General features: G+C 35.3%; 1 protein-coding gene across 1 annotated transcript in view; it reads left to right on the top strand.

The window, feature by feature from the left end:
• The window catches only part of rbfox3a (RNA binding fox-1 homolog 3a), a 484,791-nt gene that overhangs the window by 130,822 nt on the left and 334,118 nt on the right, over positions 1–19,851 (top strand). The window contains exon 6 of the mRNA XM_088438810.1: positions 1,154–1,208. The gene's annotated coding sequence lies outside the window, so the exon portion shown is untranslated. The remainder of the gene's footprint in view (positions 1–1,153; positions 1,209–19,851) is intronic.

Here is a 19,851-nt window from a genome sequence, read left to right as displayed (position 1 = left end):
ATATATATATATATATATATATATATATATTGTTACATATTTATACGTGTGATTCTTCGTCTTTGGAAGCAAAATAATTTCCACGTCTATGAAACTTATTCTGTACAATTATCAAATTGGATGGGATCTAGTGTTTCAATGGTATTTTTATGTAAGATGCTACTTTAGACCTAATCTATGGAAGTGGGAATTTTCCAAGTATCCTAGACACATCAACAATTTATATATATTTCATAAGTTTGGGGGTTTTTTTTCGAGGAAAAAAAAAAAAAAATCTTCCAATTGTTTCTTGTCCAGGTGTTCCGTGTTATCTCATTTGATGTGAGTGCATTTAGTTTGTAGTTTCCTTTCATATCTTGCTGGGTCATTGTCCAATCTAACTGTTGAAGCTAAATGTTGCCGTCAAATTGTTTGCTTTATGTTTGTTTTGTTGATTTGTTCCATGAGTTTAATATTCAAGTATTTATAGTAAGTTTATTTAAGAGTTTTGATTTGTTACTTTGTATTTCATTGTCAACTTACGTTAGTAGTTAGCTTTGTGGCTTCCTTGCTTTCTGGGTTTGCACATATTCCTTCCACTTCTCTAAACTCCTCACCTACCATGCGTAGTTGTGACAAGGACTCTTTGGTGTTTCAGGTTAATATTTTTGTTTTATGGCGCTAGTTGCCGTTGGCTAACAAGAAGGTCAAAAGCAACATTTTCAAAAGGTGTTTGACCCATGAATAAGCTTTTCACTGTTTTTTTTTGTGTGTGTTTTGGAGATGGTTTCCGTTGCATACATGTGTATTTTGTTTGTTCTGGAGATTCACTTAATTGTTGTAAAGCCTCACGCGTCACGAAAATGTTTTTCACACTCTTATACTGTGCATGCAATTGATCAAATTAAAGAACAACTTGTGATGCAATGGTTGGAATGCCTGACTTTTTTTTCTGGCAAACTGAGACTACTTGTTTTTCATTCTTATTTATTTTACTAAAGGCAGGACTTTTTAGAGTTTTTTCCCCGCTTAGATATTTGTTTAGTTTTATGACTGACAATTTTCTGTTGAGTAATGAAATTGTTGTGAATGAAATGCTAGAAAGCTTGTATTATTAAGAAAGTTTATTGTATACAAAAGTAGGCTTAATATTCTGCCTTTGTTTTCCTCATAGGTTTTCATTAAATGAAGACACATTAAGAGTTGTCCAGCTCAACTTATATCATTCAGTAAGTAGGCAATGTTTTACAGTTGGTCTGTTTTTTTTTATCCACTTTGAGTCATGTAGCCTTCATCATTTTCCTCACTCATCACATTATGAATCATATTAACCGACTGCACTGCATGAGCTCTTGACAAATTTTATAGCGTCACCATTTGAATTTTGAATCACAAAAATTCATGCAAGCCATGGATGAATTTTCATCATTTTTTTTAAATTACTGTTTAAAACCATCGGATTGCTGGATTGAGTAAGTGTATTACCACTTGTGTATCTGTTTTTATCTACAGTATAAATTTAGAATATGTTCCGTGTTATGCCTATTGTTCTGTTTATGTGAACATTTGTGTCGGGTAAACGGAACTTGATATTAGTATAGGGGTGCTCAGGCACATAGTATATGTGCTCTATCTGATATCCCCAATATATATTTTTGTTCCGTTTGCATTTTCCTGTAACATTTCTAAAAAAAAAATAAATAAAATAATGAACTCTTGACCGCATCATAAGTGGTTAGTGAGGGGACAATATTCAAAAGAGCCCACAGTATGTATTCTTCAAGAATGTATCTGGCTTTGACGGGTCTCGGAAGAATTTATTTTTTGAGAGCAATGTTTTTAATTTTATCTTTTCATTCTCTGACTCACCTTGAAATGAATAGCCTTTGCCTCATTAGTGAGCGTGGAACTGTGGGCTTGTATTGAACACAGCCCTAGGTCACAACACTCAAACAAACCAAACCCTATTAATTTCTGGTCTTTGAGCTTCTGCTGTGTAGGGAATTGAGGCAGGGTGTTTCAAAGTATTCCTGTGTTTTACATAGTGTATCATAAAAAAGCTCTCACTCAAAACCTGTTTTGGGCAGCATGTGGTCTTTTGCTTCCACAGTAATATGTATTTTGAGGTTCACTTTAAGTTTAATAAAATTTGCTCATTAGCATGGTTTGCTCTTTTTGTCGCCTGTGGAGACTAATGCAGTGATGCAACGTCGCTGTATTACGTCTAAACGTAGGTAGGGTGCTATTCCAGACTTCCATCTTTCTACAGCAACATCTTATCTTCAACAAACTGACCATACATCTGCATGTTTAGCACCATTTTTTTTTTTTAGTTTAGAGAAAATGGATTGATGTTTTTAGAATAACACTGACAGAATACTGCAGAGTAAAATGTCAGTTCAAAATCAATACTTTGATAGTGTCTTCTATCTCCCTTGTTTAGTTGATTATTTTAATGAATGTATAAACACATCACACATAATTCATATAATAATCCATCCACCCGTCCATCCGTTTTGTATTGCTGCAGCATAAATCTTATTCAAGAACTTATTATTTATACAAATTTTTGTTCTATATTTTTTTAAACTCTTTTTGAGCACACCCAGTGATACACATATTTTCATTTCTATTTCATTTCATTCATCTATTTCAAGGCCAAATCATGAGGAAAAAAAATGTTGTGGAATATAGTCTGAAAACTTTATTATATTATTATAATATACTGTACTTTAATGTCACATTATCACATGAAGACGTTCGTTGTACTATTCAATGTTTTAATTTGTTTCCTTGAATGAGAACATGAAGAATGGGAATAAAACATGTTCAATCAAACTTTTTTTTTTTTTTTTTTTTATATGCAAGTTACTAAAATTCATGACAGCAGTTAGAAAATGTAGGCTTCATTCTACTTTTGGTTCCAAAAAGGGCTGTTAGAAAATTGTTAATTGTATCATCCCATTGATTGTGATGCTTTACATGACACTATTCAAAAGGGGGTAAATACCATCCATCCATCAATTTTCCAGAGCAGTGACACGGGTCGCAGGCTTGCTGCTGCCTATCCCAGCTGACTAAAGGCAGTAGGCGAGGGACAAGGGATAGAAACATTTGGATGAAAAATTTTGGAAGAAAGAAAGAAACATAACAAAATAAAGCATTTGGCCTTTTATTTTATTTTTTGGTGATTATGACCTTTAATCATGTCCTGGAAGTTGTTGGGGATGTCTTTCAGTTTGTTTCAGGGTTATATAATGAGTATAACATTATGTACGTCAATGTGGTCTGTGAGGGTTTAAATGTATATTATTTAAATTTCAATTATTGCCCTATCTGTATTTTTTTTTTGTTATGTCCTTGGACATTGGAAAGTATGTATGTTGTTTGTCGTGTTTATGGATTTGTGTGGTCTCAATTCAGATATACTTACATTTTCATATGGGCAAACACTTCACTGGGAAGCAAAGAATGGAATTCAGAGAATTAGTGGGTAATAATTGCATGCGGATGACAATGCTGCTCTTTCGTCATTCAGATTTATGCACCGGAGAGGGCAATGGAGTGTAATGAAGTGCAAGTCTTCATTTAAAGACTTTTTTTTTTTTTTACAAGGAATATTCCTGTGATAAAGATTCAAAAAGAAACCCGACATACCAGCATTTCATGCAATTCTAATTTGCCAATACATAAAATGTACTTTAGCAACACAGTGTGCAATGGTTGCAGCATGAAAGAAAAAATAGTGGAACTAACAGACATAACCTGTGACACAAAGACAATCATACAGACACAGATTGGGAGAGAAAGTGATAAAACATTCAGGCAAGATGGCAGCTGAGTTGGGTGCAATGTGTGTTTGTGTGTGTCTGTGTATGCGTGATGGCGTGGGCTTCTTTAACACGGCCTGATGTAATACCATGCAAAACACCAATGTAGAACTCTTATTTGGTGGTCTGGTTAAATGCCAGATGGGTATTTACTTGAATACTTTTGCAAGAGATAATCATAGATACTCTCACATTCAATAAATGAACTTCCTTTTCCAGTCCTGTCCTCATTAGAGTTGTACCACATAAAACAGATGGATAATATAATGTACAGGTGGTTATCTGTTTTTTAAGGGGACCTTTAGTAAAAGCCAGTGGCGGTCCGTGCATTTCACACTTAGGCCTTCAGTGATTCGGCACCCTAGGAAGCACACGTATGCATTACTGGGCTACACAGGCTATTTTCCAGGTCATTTAAACAAAAATAAACCCGCATCAGCAATTGAAACTTATCATTATACAATTTTCTGCCAAAATTTAAAATAATTAATAATAATTTTAAATTATTTGTGGATGGATGGATGGATGGATGGATGTCCAAAAAGTTTTATGAAGTCCACCAAGTGTCATGTCGGTGCGGCATGTTGGTGACGGATGTGGGAAGGTGGATCCAAAATGCAGGGAGGCAGGATGAGATGGGCTCAATAAAAAGATTTATTATTCGTAGAAGATGGGCAAAACATGAAACACTAGAGCTACACTAGAGCTATTGACAAGCAACACAAATTAAACTAACGACAGACGCCGGGGAAAAACAACACGAACCCAAAAGAAAAATAAGTCAAACTCCACAAAATAAACCCCCAACAGGAAAAACCCAGACAGAACATGACACCAAAAGCAGGCACACTTTAACAAGATTGTACGCTAAATTACAAATAGCACTTTAATATAAGTGCATATATATATATATATATATATATATATATATATATATATATATATATATATATATATATATATATATATATATATATATATATATATATATATATATATAATAATATATAATAATATTATTATTATATAATATTATTATTATTATATATATTATTATAATATAATATAATATATAATAATAATAATATATATAAGATAAAATATAAGTAAATATATAGTAAAAGTAAAAATAAAAGTAAAATGAAATTTTATTTTTATAACTTTTATTAGTTATTATAATTATTATCGTTTATTGTAGTTATGATAATATCCTGTTATTTTAGGCTAGCAGAGAAGGCGTTGTTGGCCCTGATGGTCCACCACTGGTAAGATCTTGAAAATCTATTCTAAAATAATATTTACATAAGGCAAAACAATGAGACAATTTGTAGCTATCCATGGTGCTGATTCTTCCTCCTCCTTCATATACTCTGCCTGCATTTGAAAGCAATCTGATTCTATAATGAGCCAGACAATAGCAAACAAATCAGTCAAAAGTGCTGTATTTCCCCAGGGGATCTTTCTCAAACATGTTTGTCAGGTGTATGTGTCTATTAAACCTACTTGAAGAGGTGGAACTGACGGTACCTCTGGGATTATTGTTGTTGTGAGATACTGTATTTGAAATCAAATAAATAAATGCCTTGAAAGTGGAAGATCTCAAACTGTAGCTTTTGGGATACGGAAAGCTTGATGATATTCTACAAAAGCTCCACAGGGAGAGAGAGAGGAGGATGCACTTGTAATATGTGTGCAAATATAATATTTCAGTTATTATGTCAAGCAGCTATGGGGATATGTTATAGTGTGCTATGACTTGCTATGGTCATGTTTTTGTCACCTTCATCATAATAGTTATGTATTTGTCATGTTTTATCATTTTTATGCATTTTTTATTTGTCTTAAAGGCTCCTCTCAGTCATATTATTGTGACTGCTTTATTCCTTGACGTATCAGTTGCCATTCAGTTAAATTGATTCTTTAGTTTGCTTTGTTGTTATTCAGAAGTGAAATCTGACAGTGTTTAAGCTCAAGATCTCAGAACTTGTCAAGCTCTCTTGCTTGTTACCAGTCCAGTTTTCAAGTCTAGTTTCTGAGTCCAATAGTTGTGTTTATGATGGATTTTTGTGTGCAAAGGTTTTCTGCTTCATCACCTTTTCTGTCTGATTCTGGGTCAAAATGCTCCTCCCCATGTGACAAATTGTGTGTGTTTTTTTGTTTTTTGTGCATAAGCAAAATGTTTATGTAATTTAGAACTCTCTGAGTTACGTTGTTCATGTTTACCTCTTACACTCTTTGGGGTCATCGGTGAGCTGTAGCCTATCCCAGGTGTCCTATGGCAAGAAATAAGGTTACACCTTGGACCGACACAAAGTGTATGGATCCTAGTGCATATCTGCCTGATGCCTCATGTGAATTATATTCATACCAATGAAAGCGGCAGCAGATACATACACACAGAACATCTTACATTTACATCCCTACATAAACTCTCTGAGGACTGTGTCATTGCCTTTGACTCCTACTTAAATGTCTATGTAAAAGTGACGGCTAAGCTAATACACCTATTCAATGTTACCTTACAACTAACCCAACACACCCCCTACTTTATTTAGTGTCCCCAGCCATCATTCACATAGAAGCCATTATCAGTTCAGGGTGGTGTCTGTTTGTGATTGGGCACTGCCTGTGATATGATCCAGGCTGTACATCTCTGTAGGTCAGAACTAACATTCAGACAAGGTCAGCGCACTGCTCTTGATGGAAACTATCATTCTTTGACTACAATCAGCAAAAATCAGGTCTTCACTCAGTGATTTATGTGTCATTGTCTGGCTCATTCAGTCAATGATACTTTGTAAAGTCTGTCAGTTTCGACCTACGGTTATCACTGTGTTCTTGATATTTAGCCCTGCTTGAGATAATGCAATACATAGAGGTGAACAGTTCATTGGTACTGACGGACTGTCTGTCGGTCTGTTACTGACGGACCGGCAGATGGATCACTGAATAACCAAAACATTTTTAAAAAGATGGACCAATCCTGACAGAACAGCATATTTCGTCTCTCATTTGAATCTGTCATTGCCATCATCATCACCTGTCAACGTCACCGCAATGGTGTATCAACTCAACCAGTTAAAGATAACAAACGTATGAGAAATGTTTAAACTACGATATTCTTGGGAGCATGAAAGTATAAAAAAATACTAGGCACTCAGCAATATTTTCCCTTCATAGAAACAGCTGTGAATGGCATGGAAGTCAATATTTGCGCTGCTTGTCAGTCATGGTGTCATGAACTGAACTGCTTAATGCACACAATCTTGCTCATTGTGTTTCATGTATAAAACTGCAAGTGCAATATTTAGAATTATATTTTAAGAGATTTTGTGTTATCTTGCTTTTTATGTATGATTTTTAGTGAAAAAAATCACTTGCACATAGTTCAGCAAAGAATTCTGGGGTGCACGAGTTAACATCATTCAAATGACTTATGGGCAGGTGACAAAGTGACAATCTCAGTCTGATCGGCTCTTCGCCAGGAAATTCACATTAGATGGTGAGAATTTAAGAAAAGACATGATTTAATAAATTAAGCCCAGCAAGACCTTGTTTACTTGCAGTGAGATGGATAGGTATCACGAGAATTTTCTTTTATTTTACGATATTTTTAAGAATTACTTCAGAGAGGTAAGTGTGCCTGAAGCACAATGGTATGTGTGTATAAGTCCTCTAGTGGATGTGATTGCTAACTGCATCGTAGTCCCAATGGTACACATTGAACATTGGATGTGTATGCTCCCTAGTGGAAATGACTGCTTATTGCAGTCTTGTGCCAAGGGAATACACACTAGGCATCACTAAGTGTGACTAGTTTATTTTGTCTTAAGCTCATTTCCTTCATTTGGGTAATTGTGATTGAAGTAAAGACTGCAAAGTTTATCTTTGTCTTTTTATCGAAGGCCAAGCTTAAGTTCGATGATCGATTTTATGATTGCATCATTGGATTTGCAACCGCATGTTTTGGACATTCGGGTAAAGAGAGGGGCGGAGCTGTAACTGATCACCACCAGGTGCTGCGTTGGCTCCAATGGCAGGGGAGGATGCCAAATGTAATATGAGGGTCTGCTGACAATCTTCTAGCAGAATCCCCTGTCAAAGAGTTTCAACTTCCACATCCAGCAGAGCTTCTGGAAAAGTTTGAAAATTATGGAGTGCCCTTTCTGGGTCGAGGATGACATCCTACCCCAAGTGGAGGAGTTCAAGTTTCTTGGGGTCTTGTTCACGATAGCGGGTAGGATGGAACGCGAGATCGACTGGGGGATCAGTGCAACATCTGCTATGATGCAGACACTGTACTGGTCTAAGGTGGTAAAGAAGGATCCGAGCCCAAAGACGAAGTTCTCCATTTACTGGTGGATCTATGTTGTTGCTCTCACCTATATCCATGAGCTGTGGTTCGCGACCGAGTTTAAGTTTACTTGAATACCTTCAGAGAGTAGTTTCAATGCAAAATACTTGTATTTAATTAAAATGAACCTCAAGTGGGTCATATACTCCTTTGGATGACTACTTTCACATTAACAGTGATATCATTGTATGTATGTATTAGTAGAAGTTAGTAAAACTATTCCTCCTCTATTTACCTGTGCTTATGTATGGGTGAGCAGACCAAGACAAAATGCACTGTACTGTGGGTGCCTTTTGTGTGTGTGTGTTTTTCAGGGTACATCCTGTAACATTTGTGAAATAACTGAATCTATGCAGCAGGTTTATTTTTTGTGAAGTTTGTGAAACTGTCTCAAAGTGTGTCAGGGATAATTCATTTTGTTATTTTAATGAAAATTTTCTTCAGAATCTCTCGAATTGATAAACCTTGAACAGATCGGATAGAAAACAGATTTGACAATGCTTTAAATTCTGTAGGAAAGGTGATTGTTGAATGTGTTTTTTTTCTGTATCTTTATGCAGCTTCTAAAAAATGTTGTTTTTCTTCTTGCTTTCGACAAATCAACACTCTACAAAGTTGTTTTTTTTCACACGCCAATCATCCGTATGCTGTAAGCACTGTTTACTCTTTTATGGTGTCAATATTATAGCTGTAGAAACAACCATGATGATTTATAGCTGTTCTCAGGCAACGCAAGTTTTATTAATTTGTAATATTTAATTAAAGAAACAGCAGCACACTAGATAGAGAAGCGCAACATTTAAAAGATTTACTAAAATTGCCAGCACAAGCTCAGTTTGGAAACTGTTCAAATTTGGACAGACCTTGCTTTGTAAAGTTTGCATGTTCTCCTCTGCGTTGCACTTTTCACTATTTCCTTCCACATTTCAAAAGCATTCTCTTGAAGGTGAAATGAACACTGTACTTCACATGCAGAGCACTTTAAAACAACCATTTCTCATTTCTTAACTGAGTGGGTCACTATTTATAAAGTTGACTTACCTGACTTAGTTGACTTTTTTCCTGAGCCTTCCTCTACAGATCTACAGTAAATCAGGGATCACCAACCTTTTTGAACATGATACTGTAGCTACTTCTTTGGTGTTGACTAATACCAAAGGCTTCCAGTTTATGTAAAGATCATGTTCATGATCTCCTTCATTGATTATGGAAGAGCTGTAGTAAATATGTAAATCAAGTGTAATATGTAATGTGAAAATAATATATGCATCCTTGTAAAATTCCTTGAAAATCCCAATGTTCTATTACTTGTAAGTTATCTGCAGAACAGGCCACGTTGGTGACCTCTGATCTAAATGATACAGTAGTGGTAAATTATGTTTTGAAATACAAAACACCATGACCATACCTTTTATAACCAAAACAATAAATGTCCCACAGATTCGAGTGAACAAAGTACCCACCATATTTCAAAGGAAAGGAAAAAAAAAATCTACATTATTTTAACTAACTGTAGAAAAGAAAACACATGCTAAACTAGTTACAATTTTCTTTCTCATATACAGTATCAGTGTTGGGCAAGTTACTGACAAACTATGATGTAATGTTTACAACAGTTACTTTTATATTACTCTCACCAACATAACTGAAAATATGAATTTGCCATACTAAATGTAGCTCATTATGCTTATTACATATCCAGTGGATGGTTGGCCTAACTCTAAAAACAATACAAATCATTGAATCTGTATTGTATTGTAAACATTTATTGACAAGCTACAAAATGATTGTGCTTTAGGCAAAAACGGTGCATTCCACATCAATGTTAATATTAAAATTCAAGTTCAGTCGGCTCGGTTCGGGATGGACGTTTCAAAATTTTGATGGTTTTGGTGGGGCTAATGTTAGCAGCTAGCCTACATCATCGTTATTGTGTTTAACTTTCTGTTTTATATGAGTTTTTGTATGCTTCATCTTGATTAACCACAGCTATTTATAGACTATCATTAATAGCATTGTACATTGAAAATTATTGTTAGCTTACCTTGTCATTATTGCTAGTTTCGATACCTTATCATTATTGCTAGTTCTCATATCTCACCGACAAGGTTTTTAAATACTGGCAGTTCCACTGTGGAAAACCTCGACCTACAACATACTTCGCCACGAGTCTCCTAATCTCGAGGTGGAAGTGGCATCCCTGAATAAGGGAACGATCATTTTGCCCATTTTGTTTTATTGACACTTTTCTTCGTGTTTTCTTTTCGCGAACTTCGTGTTACTATGGCCCCACTCTAAATAGTTTAGCAAATTACTGGTGGTATTTGGCGAACTGGAGAGCTCTTTAGGTGTTGCGCACAAAGTGCTCCTAACTTTTATATTCTTTTTGTCTTTATATCTGGCAAATTAAAAGTATTAAGTGTCTGTTCATCTTGTGTACGTATTGCCCATATTCAACCTGTCGTCTGCTGCTGCCACACTCATCTATGCTGTAGTAGATACGAATAACAGAAAGTAAACCTTTTGTCCCGGACTTTCCTCCTCTGATCTCACGGGTGTTTCTGTCAAGATAAGGAAAAAAAAAAAAAAACAAAACACCACTTTCAGGTTAAATTTTTTGCGTTATTCTCATCTGTACCAAGTAAAATATTACAATTTTTCTCTGTGTATTGCATTGCACTACTGTGTTACAGCAAAAAAAAAATGCATTTCAGCAAGTTTTGTAAAGCATTACTCCCAACACTGAGATTAACATTTACTTTACTAATAAAAAAAAAAAGTGGGTGTGAAAATAAAGATCGCAAAATCAGTATCTCCTGCTTGCCAGATACCGAAAGTGTGCCTGAAATGTGAACTCAAACTGGGTGCTAACGCTGAATAAGTGTGACATATTTTCCTCGGAAATAAACAGCATTTGATGAACGTGAATGAATTTCTGGTGCAGGGCTTAAGTAGCTGCAACCCTTTCCTAGAGCAAAGCACCTGGAGAAGAAAAAACAAGTAGCACGTTTCATTTTAGATGTAAATTAGCCAATAGAAAGTAGGTAGAGCCTAAATAAGTGTAGAGGGAAAATCTTTTAACGTTCTGGCTCGTTGTCACAAAAGCATGTAGTAAACCACTGTACATTCAAATTCCTGAAGCAGATGTAGGGTATTTACACTGCAATTGATTTATCTTCTGTAGATGTACAGTTCACATTTTGGCATTTGTTTCAACCTCTCATCCATCCTTCTCTTCTACTCCATCCGTCTCTCACCCTCCTCACTTTTGCACTCATCTATTCACCATTTTGTTGCTGTTAGAATCTCTGCAGCTAAATTTCTTTATGGTAATGAAGCTAAGCCAGTAGTGCCAGTGTTGACGCTGCAGGATACATTTGAAAACACTTAACTCTTCCAGGGGAAGGAATGCATGCTGCACTCAGCCTCCTTTTACCCCCTACCCCTACCCAAGCCAATCAAAAAAAAAAAAACACACACACACATTTGGGACATTGGTTGGCTTTAAGACAGATAAGAAGCTACAAAGTACTTTGCAAATACTGTACTGAATATCTTAGAAATGATCTCATATATCATAAAGGGGCACGCTTGCAAACATTTCATCATGAAGCGCTTTATATGCTCCGGATCCGCTGGTTTATTTCTCATCATGCGGAACTGCTAATACTACTGAAATTCTGATGAATTTAATGGTTTCTTTAAAAGACAGAGAAATGATGGAACTGAAGTCAAGGGCCTTGAGTACCCGCTTTAGGACTTGCAGATTGCCTGCCAAAACCTTGGAAAGACATGACTTGCTATCCAAAAAGCTTGACTTAGGTTAGACTTGAACTCCATGAATTTAACTCATTACAGTTAGGATGCTGCATTTTGACACAGTGTGTCTTTTTAAGTAAGAAACAAACAAACACAAAAATGCAATATAAAATATGAACTAAAGCTACTCTCCCTCAATTGATGCAGTATGTCTATATGAAGCTTCTTAAAAATAGCTTCCTGCATTGTCCCTTCATTGCATACAGGTGTAAAAAGAAGTCAATAACCATATATGCAAAGTTAAAACCAATTTTGCAATTAGTTTAGCACATTAATTATTAGACATTGACAACATTTGCTGATGCTAAAAGGTTTTTAATCACCATTAATATTAGTGTGCTAGCAATTTCCAATCAGAGTGCCAACATACTCGGCCCACCGTTTTCATGATGGACCTTACAAGAAAATGTGGATATTGCGAGCATAGGTCGACTGACTGCCATGCTGGCTTGTCTATCCCAGCGGGGAAAAGCTTTTGTCATTTTCATAAAGGCAACTATGGACATTTACCCGTGACTGACAACCTGTTGAACACTCATTCCCTGTATTGAAGCGTTATAAAACTTGTGGCAGAAACACGACCAGTCAGCATTAACCTCCACGTCTATAGAAAAATACTTACTGAACGACCTTAGAATCACAAATACATTGCTCAACAGAGCCATTGAAATCTTGTTGCTGACGGAAAGAAGGATGTATTTTATATTAAAAAAAACGAGGCATTGCTTAGTGCAAACTTATTACTTGTATTTTTGTCATGTTTTGTCATTAGTAATTAACACCAATGGAAAAAATACAAACGTAAAATAAAAAAGTAAAACATGACTTTAACTGCTCTGAATGATCAGCCTGTTAAGGGTGATGTAATGTATATGTGTGAATTGTCAAGTGCTGGTGTCATGTCGATGTTATTATGAGGCATTATTAGTAGGAAGAAATATGACGTTATTTCCTACCTATCTCTAAAACTAGATTGTTTGCAGCAATAGATTACATTTTTGGAAAATACAGCATTATTATTTTTTTTGTTTGTTTGTTTTTTTGAGAAATTTACAACTCTCTTTCCATTCTTTTCAGAAGCTTGATGTCCTAATATTCAAGATTCAAGAGTTTTATTGTCATATGTATAGTAATATTATACCACAAAATGAAATTCTTACTCCCAGCAGACTACATTCCATGAGCAAATAAATACATAGCAATAAATAGCAATAACAATCTTGCTAATAATATAGTGCAAAATATTAGAGCAAAGTTTTATTTATGCATGCAGTAAGAGGCAGATTATTGCGTGAGGGATTTGTTGAGAATCCGGATGGCTTGTGGGTAGGAGCTGATTGCCAGCCTGGCAATCCTGGCCCTCAGGCTGCTGTAGCGTCATGGCAGCAGTTCAAATAGATTGTTTTGTGGGTGTGTCTTGTCCTTGATGACGTTGCGTGTCCTACGCAGAATCCTGGTGTGGTAAGGCTGTGAGGGTAAGGCTGCGCCACAGATGCACTGTGAGGACTTGATCAAGTTCTTGTTGTGGTATGTCTACTTTCCAATAATTGAATATTACTTCAGTTTTGTCGCTCTTTTTTATTTTCTATTTTATTAATATTTTAACATTTACAAATTATCAATTTAACATTTGTTAATTTATTTATATACATTTTTAATAATTTATTTCTATTATTTTCCTATTTTTGAGTTTTAAAAAAATTCGAGCAATATATTTTTTTGTTTGTTTTGTTCTGTTTGGTAGTAGTGTTGGTGGTGGGGGTTGGGTGGGGGAGGGGGTGATCTGTCTCCATGGTTTCCATTGCAAAACTGCACACTTTTGTAAGAACAGATACACACATTCTTTTGACTGGTGGATTGTCTCCTGGTGGCTCGCAAAAATAAAAAAATAAAAAGCTGCACTGGACTATAAGCCGCAGGGCTCAAAACGCTAGGAAAAAGTCGCAGCTTATAGTTCGAAAAATACGGTAGTTGAGATGAAAAATTAGAACTAATAGCCACAATAAATGATGTACTTACTTTTAAGAAACATATTATTTTCATAATTTATCTCAATTATGATTTACAAAAAGGTATTTTGTGTACAGGATATCAGAATGATTTGTTTTCTGTTTAATATTCTGCTCTGCTTCTATTGTTTTTTCTCAATTTTCCCACCTTTCTAATTGCCTTTCCCCTTTTACTTGAAGCAAAATCAGTAAATCCAACCTTACCAAGGATCAGCTTTGCCATACCGTGACTTTGAGTGTGATTTATTTATTTATTTATTTATTTGGGGGGGGGGGGGGGGGGGGCATTTTTAATTAGGAGTCATGGGAACTGGGTTTTGTGGTAGAAAAGAAAAAGAAAGTGGAAGAAGGAGGGAGAAAAGACAGACACAAGAAGCAAATAAAGTGTGAGAAAGTAGTTGATTAAGATTCACAAGAAAACACTAAAAAAATTGGGCATTACCTAAGCTGTTGCCTTTCCTCCAGAGAGAGAGGAATAGAACATTTTTTTAGCAAAATCTACAAACAATCTCTCCTCTTCACGCTTGAGTTAAGCATATTCAGAGAAAATGCCTCATTTAATTCAGCAGTAACTTTCATAAGATATTAGTTCTACATTTGATATTAAGATGACCAATAGGATGTTGCCGTGACTGAATCATCATTATTTCTGTGTAAACATGACTCATGTGAATCGTGATGGATGGATGAAAAATGGATATGTGGAAGCATGGATGGAGTACAGCATCAAGTGTCAAGCTATTCTACAGCCTTAAAAGAATTGGTACTTGCAGAATTTGGTCTATTCATTCTCTCACTGTATTGATAACTCCAAGTTTTTTGTTTGTTTTGTATGTTTACAAATTCAACAGAAGCAGTAGTAGCCTGCATTGATAAAAATGAAATGAGACTATATATTATCATCTGTATCCCAATGAGCACTAGATATTTCACTGTTTTCAAACCCAGAGACAGATATTGGACCCAAATTAAACCCAGATCACAAGAGTTCTCTAAGTCAGTGGGGTCCGCGGACCCATGTGTTTTGGTGGTCTGACTCCAGGGGTCCGTGAAACAATTTGGGTGTTTTGGAACTGATTTAGTTTATCTTTGAAGAGTTAAAAAAATCTATTCCTTGTTTAGCTTAGTCTTTCTTATTTGGCCCTGCCTCTGGCCACTGTTGGTAGTGCATTGATTGTGCGCTGTCTGTCTAGCTACATAGAAGCCATTGTAACATTGAGGAAGGACAGAACGTTGGGTTATTAATAAAAATTATGTATGTTTGTGTTTTTTCTATTTTCTATTAAATTGTGAAGGCATTGGTGACTCTTCAGTATATACAGTTTTAAAAGAAGATTTTTAAATTTGTCAAAATGCATTATGTGCCTGCAATTGATTACTAATGAGGCAATGAAGCCAGCAAAGCTAATGTCGTTTTTGAGTTAATATTTGGCAGGAAACTTTTGGGGGGAAATTTAGAGTTTTTTATAAGGAGGCATGCAATTTGCAATTTTTATGTTCTATACTTCAGTATAGCTGAAGGTAACAAATCTATTTGTTGTCAAATTTAATATGTTGCTGAATAAAAAGGGCACTTATGCTTGGCTTAAATGATTTATTGTTTTGTTATGTTTCTGCAAACATTTGCAATGGGGGTCCTTGGAAAAATTGCTATCTAAAAGGGGTCCCTGACTATAAAAAAAATTGAGAACCCCTTCTCTAAGAGGTAGAATAAATGTATTTAAAAAAAAATCTATAATAAGGGTTAACCCTATTTTCGGGGGTTTGGATGGTGCCGTGTATTCTGGTTAATTTCCTTTTACACTATAAAAAAAAAAAAAAAACTCAGACGCAGAAGGATTTTTTTTTTTTTTAATATATTTCCTAGTCCCTAACCCAAACATTAACCATCAGAAATCATTGCCTAAGTCAAATTCAATTCAAACCTTTACTCTAAAAGCAATGGTCCCCACAAGTGCAGGAGGTCCCCATAAAAACAGTAAAACACCGAATTTACATCCCACCAAAAACTAGGGGCGCACTTTTGTACGTCTCTCGCACACACACCCACACACACACAAAACCACTCTTAACATCAGTTTTGCACCATTTCATGATAATTATGGAATCTTTTCCATTTGAACTTCACTTTGCATTTTCCTCAAAGACTTGAATCTCATGTTGGAAAACAAAGACTGAGGAGGAAATGATGAAGGCATGGGAAACACTAGCTAAATAGCCTCAAAGAAGAAAGGCAGATGTGAAGTAGCGTTTCTCCGAACAAACAGCCAAGCTCGGCGACGGCGTTTATCATTTCACTCCTGTCAATCAGATATCCCTTAGCAGTGTTTATGCAAACAAAGGCTGCACATGGCGTTGTTTAATGAAATAATGTCTTGAAGATTGCCGTTATGCATGATTAGCCTAATGGAAGCTCCTACTCGCAGTCATTTTTGCACATTTCCTTTTTTCAGAAGGAGAGTTATTCTTGATTGCATGATAAGCATGTTGTTTGTTTGAGCTTATGATGCGCTCTCTTCCGCTTGGAATTGCATCAACATTCTACCAGTATGCAACATTTACAGTGAAATATTGGTAGATCCAATTTTATAATGGCACCAGATGCTGCTCTGGTGGACAGGAAGTGGCATACTTATAGCTTTACCTTACCAGTTAAAAGTTTGCAAACAACTTAGTAAAGGGGAAAATGAATAATACAAAGCCCAACATTTAACTCCATTTAAATTGCTTGGGATCTTGCAATCAACAACAAGAATTTGTATGGCTAAACCCCTATCCTTCTAAAATGCCTTTTAAAAGTGTTATTTTATTATTATATATCATTTATTATTATATTTTTTTAATATAAGTGACATGTCAAATAATACACAATCAGGTAATAAGGTAAGCGATAACAAAATGCTTCTGAAGCTCGAGAAGAGGAACTAAACGAACATGCTGAAACCAAACAAACAAACTCCCAAAGTAAATAGCTACCAAAATGACAGATGCTCCTTGTAAATGTATTCTATTTTAATATTTCTTACTGTGTCATTTGTTAATACCTATTATTAGTTTTTACTCATGCCTTGCGAATGCAGTTTGAACCTTGGACTTAATTTGTGCTTTTTATTGCTCGATTTTTGGGACTCCATACATTTCTTTCCAGATCCATAGTTTTTTAGAATTGGGAGTCCCGGGGATCCAACAGTTTTCAGAGGTAGTGTGAAGTGAATGTCATCCCATGTCACAAAGTAACATCCGCATCATACGGCTGATTGAAAATATTCCAAAACGTGCAAAGCTGTTATCTGAACAAAATGTCTCAGCTTTGAAGAAACTAAATAATAATTAAAAAAAAAGGTTTGTTTTTGTTCACATATTTCCTTTACCAAATAATTACATCAAAATGTCTTCATAAAGTTCAATATTGTTTTTTAAATAATAAAAACCATTCCATAAAGTGTGTTTTCAAACCTTTGATTGGTACTTTATAGAAAATGGGAATTTTTTCATGAAATAGAAAATATTTTTCAGCTGTCGAATTTAAAGTATTGAGCTTTTTATGTAATACACAAAATGATAACTAGAGAAATTGCGCGGCAAATTGGTAAAAGCTGATTTGTTGTTCGTGTTAAATATATTTATGAATTTTGAATATTTGACCATTGAGAAAAGGAAAACAGACAATTAAATACAATTCAATGTACATTGGTCAAAATTAAATATTTTCCATACATTTAGCCCAGAATGCATGCTAAATGGTTCATGCACTGCTAACCAATCTTATGTTGCTATGCAGTTACCACAGAACCTGCTCTATTTCTCATCAATCCCCCGAGAAATTGCAGGATTGTAATTCCAACAGCGCCTTATAATTCTGTTGTGATGGCATCATGAGTTGTTGTAGCTGGTTTACTCGCTTTCACTCCATGACATCGCCACCACTGCTTTGACTGTACGCTATATGATCATTGCGGTGTTGTTGTTGCAGCGGTGTTGCAAGCTCATAAAGCTTTGAAGCACTCTGCTGCAGGCCTGCTGAGATTAGAAGGTGGCTGTTTGGCACTTGGCTCCATTATTCATCGGCTGTTCTGCATTTTGTTTTGGAGCGAAACACACACTGACATCAAAGGTAGAATGGGAGAGGGGAGGAACATGGCCCACTGTCTCAAAAAAGAAATACATGTTGCATTTATGTATTTCATTATCTGGCCCAGTAGCAAGGAGAAGGAGAAGAAAAAGGTAAACCAAGAGAGTGATGGAGAGAAGGATGGAGAGGACTGGGGCTGATTGTGTTATCACAATGTTTACATTAAAGGCCAATGGCTGAAAAGCCTGAGATGGATTAGAGCCACTAGAGGAAGGATGTGCATGCCGTTTTACAAGTAGAGGCATGGATGCGGCGTTATATTAGTTGCATACGTCTTATTTATTTTTTAACTCAATTTGATTTACTATGAAATTATATATAATGCGGGCCAAACTAATAAAATCATACACGTTACTTGTGCAGGTGTAAGTATGTTTTTTTGGGGCATTATGGGAAATTATGCTAGGTTTTTAGATTTTATGTAGCCTACAACAAATGTATTTGTCAGTATTTTTATTTTACTCCACATTGGAAGTTCCAAGCTTCTGTATGAAATTATATTTGGCTAGGATTTTTTTTTTTTTTTTTGCTGGGGGATTAGTCAAATACATATGGAAGTGTCAAACTCCCAATGGAAAACAAAATTATGTTCTTAGCATATAGCTTACTTGTATGGTCATTTTTATTTGCTATTTTATTCTTTTTGTCCTTCATTTTATTCTATTTTTGACCCTTACTCATTTGTCTTATCAGATTTAGCGTTTTATGTCCTTGAGCTGTTGTCTGTTTTTTACGATGTTTTTATTTCTCTGTACAGCACTTTGGTCAGCTATATGGTCAAATTTACTTGCAAATACATGTGAATATACAGTGGTAGCCCTACTTATGAACGCCTCTTTTAAAGACAATTTTAGGTTAAGAAACGCACATTTGGACAAACAATGTCTCTACTAATGAAAGAAAATTCAGGATACCGAAGGAGGAAATGTTGGTGTATGATAATGAGACGTGACACACCAGCGCTTGCTCAAACATGACTATAATGTTATACGTTGTCACAACCTGTATGCCTACCATATTTGTTACAGTCTTTGATGCATTTTTATAATTTATTAATATGCCGACTTGTCCAGAAGATGATAGACATTAGTTCTATGCACCAATGTTTACTGTGGTCTTCCACTTTTGATCTTTACATGCTTCGTCCTTACATTCCACCAATAGTTCACACCATAGAACTAACAAAACTGACATTATCCATGGCTAACATTTTACATATTCACATAAAAACACATATGTAACATACTTCTTGAGGCTGTCACATCTGATGTTAGCGTGGTTAGCTCTTTAGCAAGTGGGGTGAATGACATCACACAGGAAGCACTTCACATGATGGCAAACCACATTTATATGCTCAAAATAATCAAAAAGTAAATATCATTGCTTCAGTGGACTTGTAACGATGCCTAGATCACTGGAAATGTAGAATAATAACGTATACATAAAATGACCTAAAAAGATCTCTTTCTGCACTCATCACCAACACACTAGCACCATCTCAATGTAAACAAGTGAACTGCATTCATATTGTCAACTACTACAATTAATAATATTAATTTGAAGGGTTAAGGAGCTATTTTTATTTGTCTTTACACGATACATTTTGAGTTCCATGATTTTTTATTTTTTTTTTGCACAAATGTACTTTTAATATTCATTTGTTAGAGTTTTTCATGCACTTTTTTATATATTATTATTGTTACTCAATTAAAGGGTTCAGGAGCATTT

Source organism: Hippichthys cyanospilos, chromosome 17 (genome assembly GCF_059441005.1).
Source record: "Hippichthys cyanospilos isolate Australia breed blue-spotted pipefish chromosome 17, RoL_Hcya_1.0, whole genome shotgun sequence".
NCBI classification, from domain to species: Eukaryota; Metazoa; Chordata; class Actinopteri; order Syngnathiformes; family Syngnathidae; genus Hippichthys; species Hippichthys cyanospilos.
Note: the sequence above shows the minus strand (reverse complement) of the source record. Positions and strands in the feature narration are given on the sequence as shown.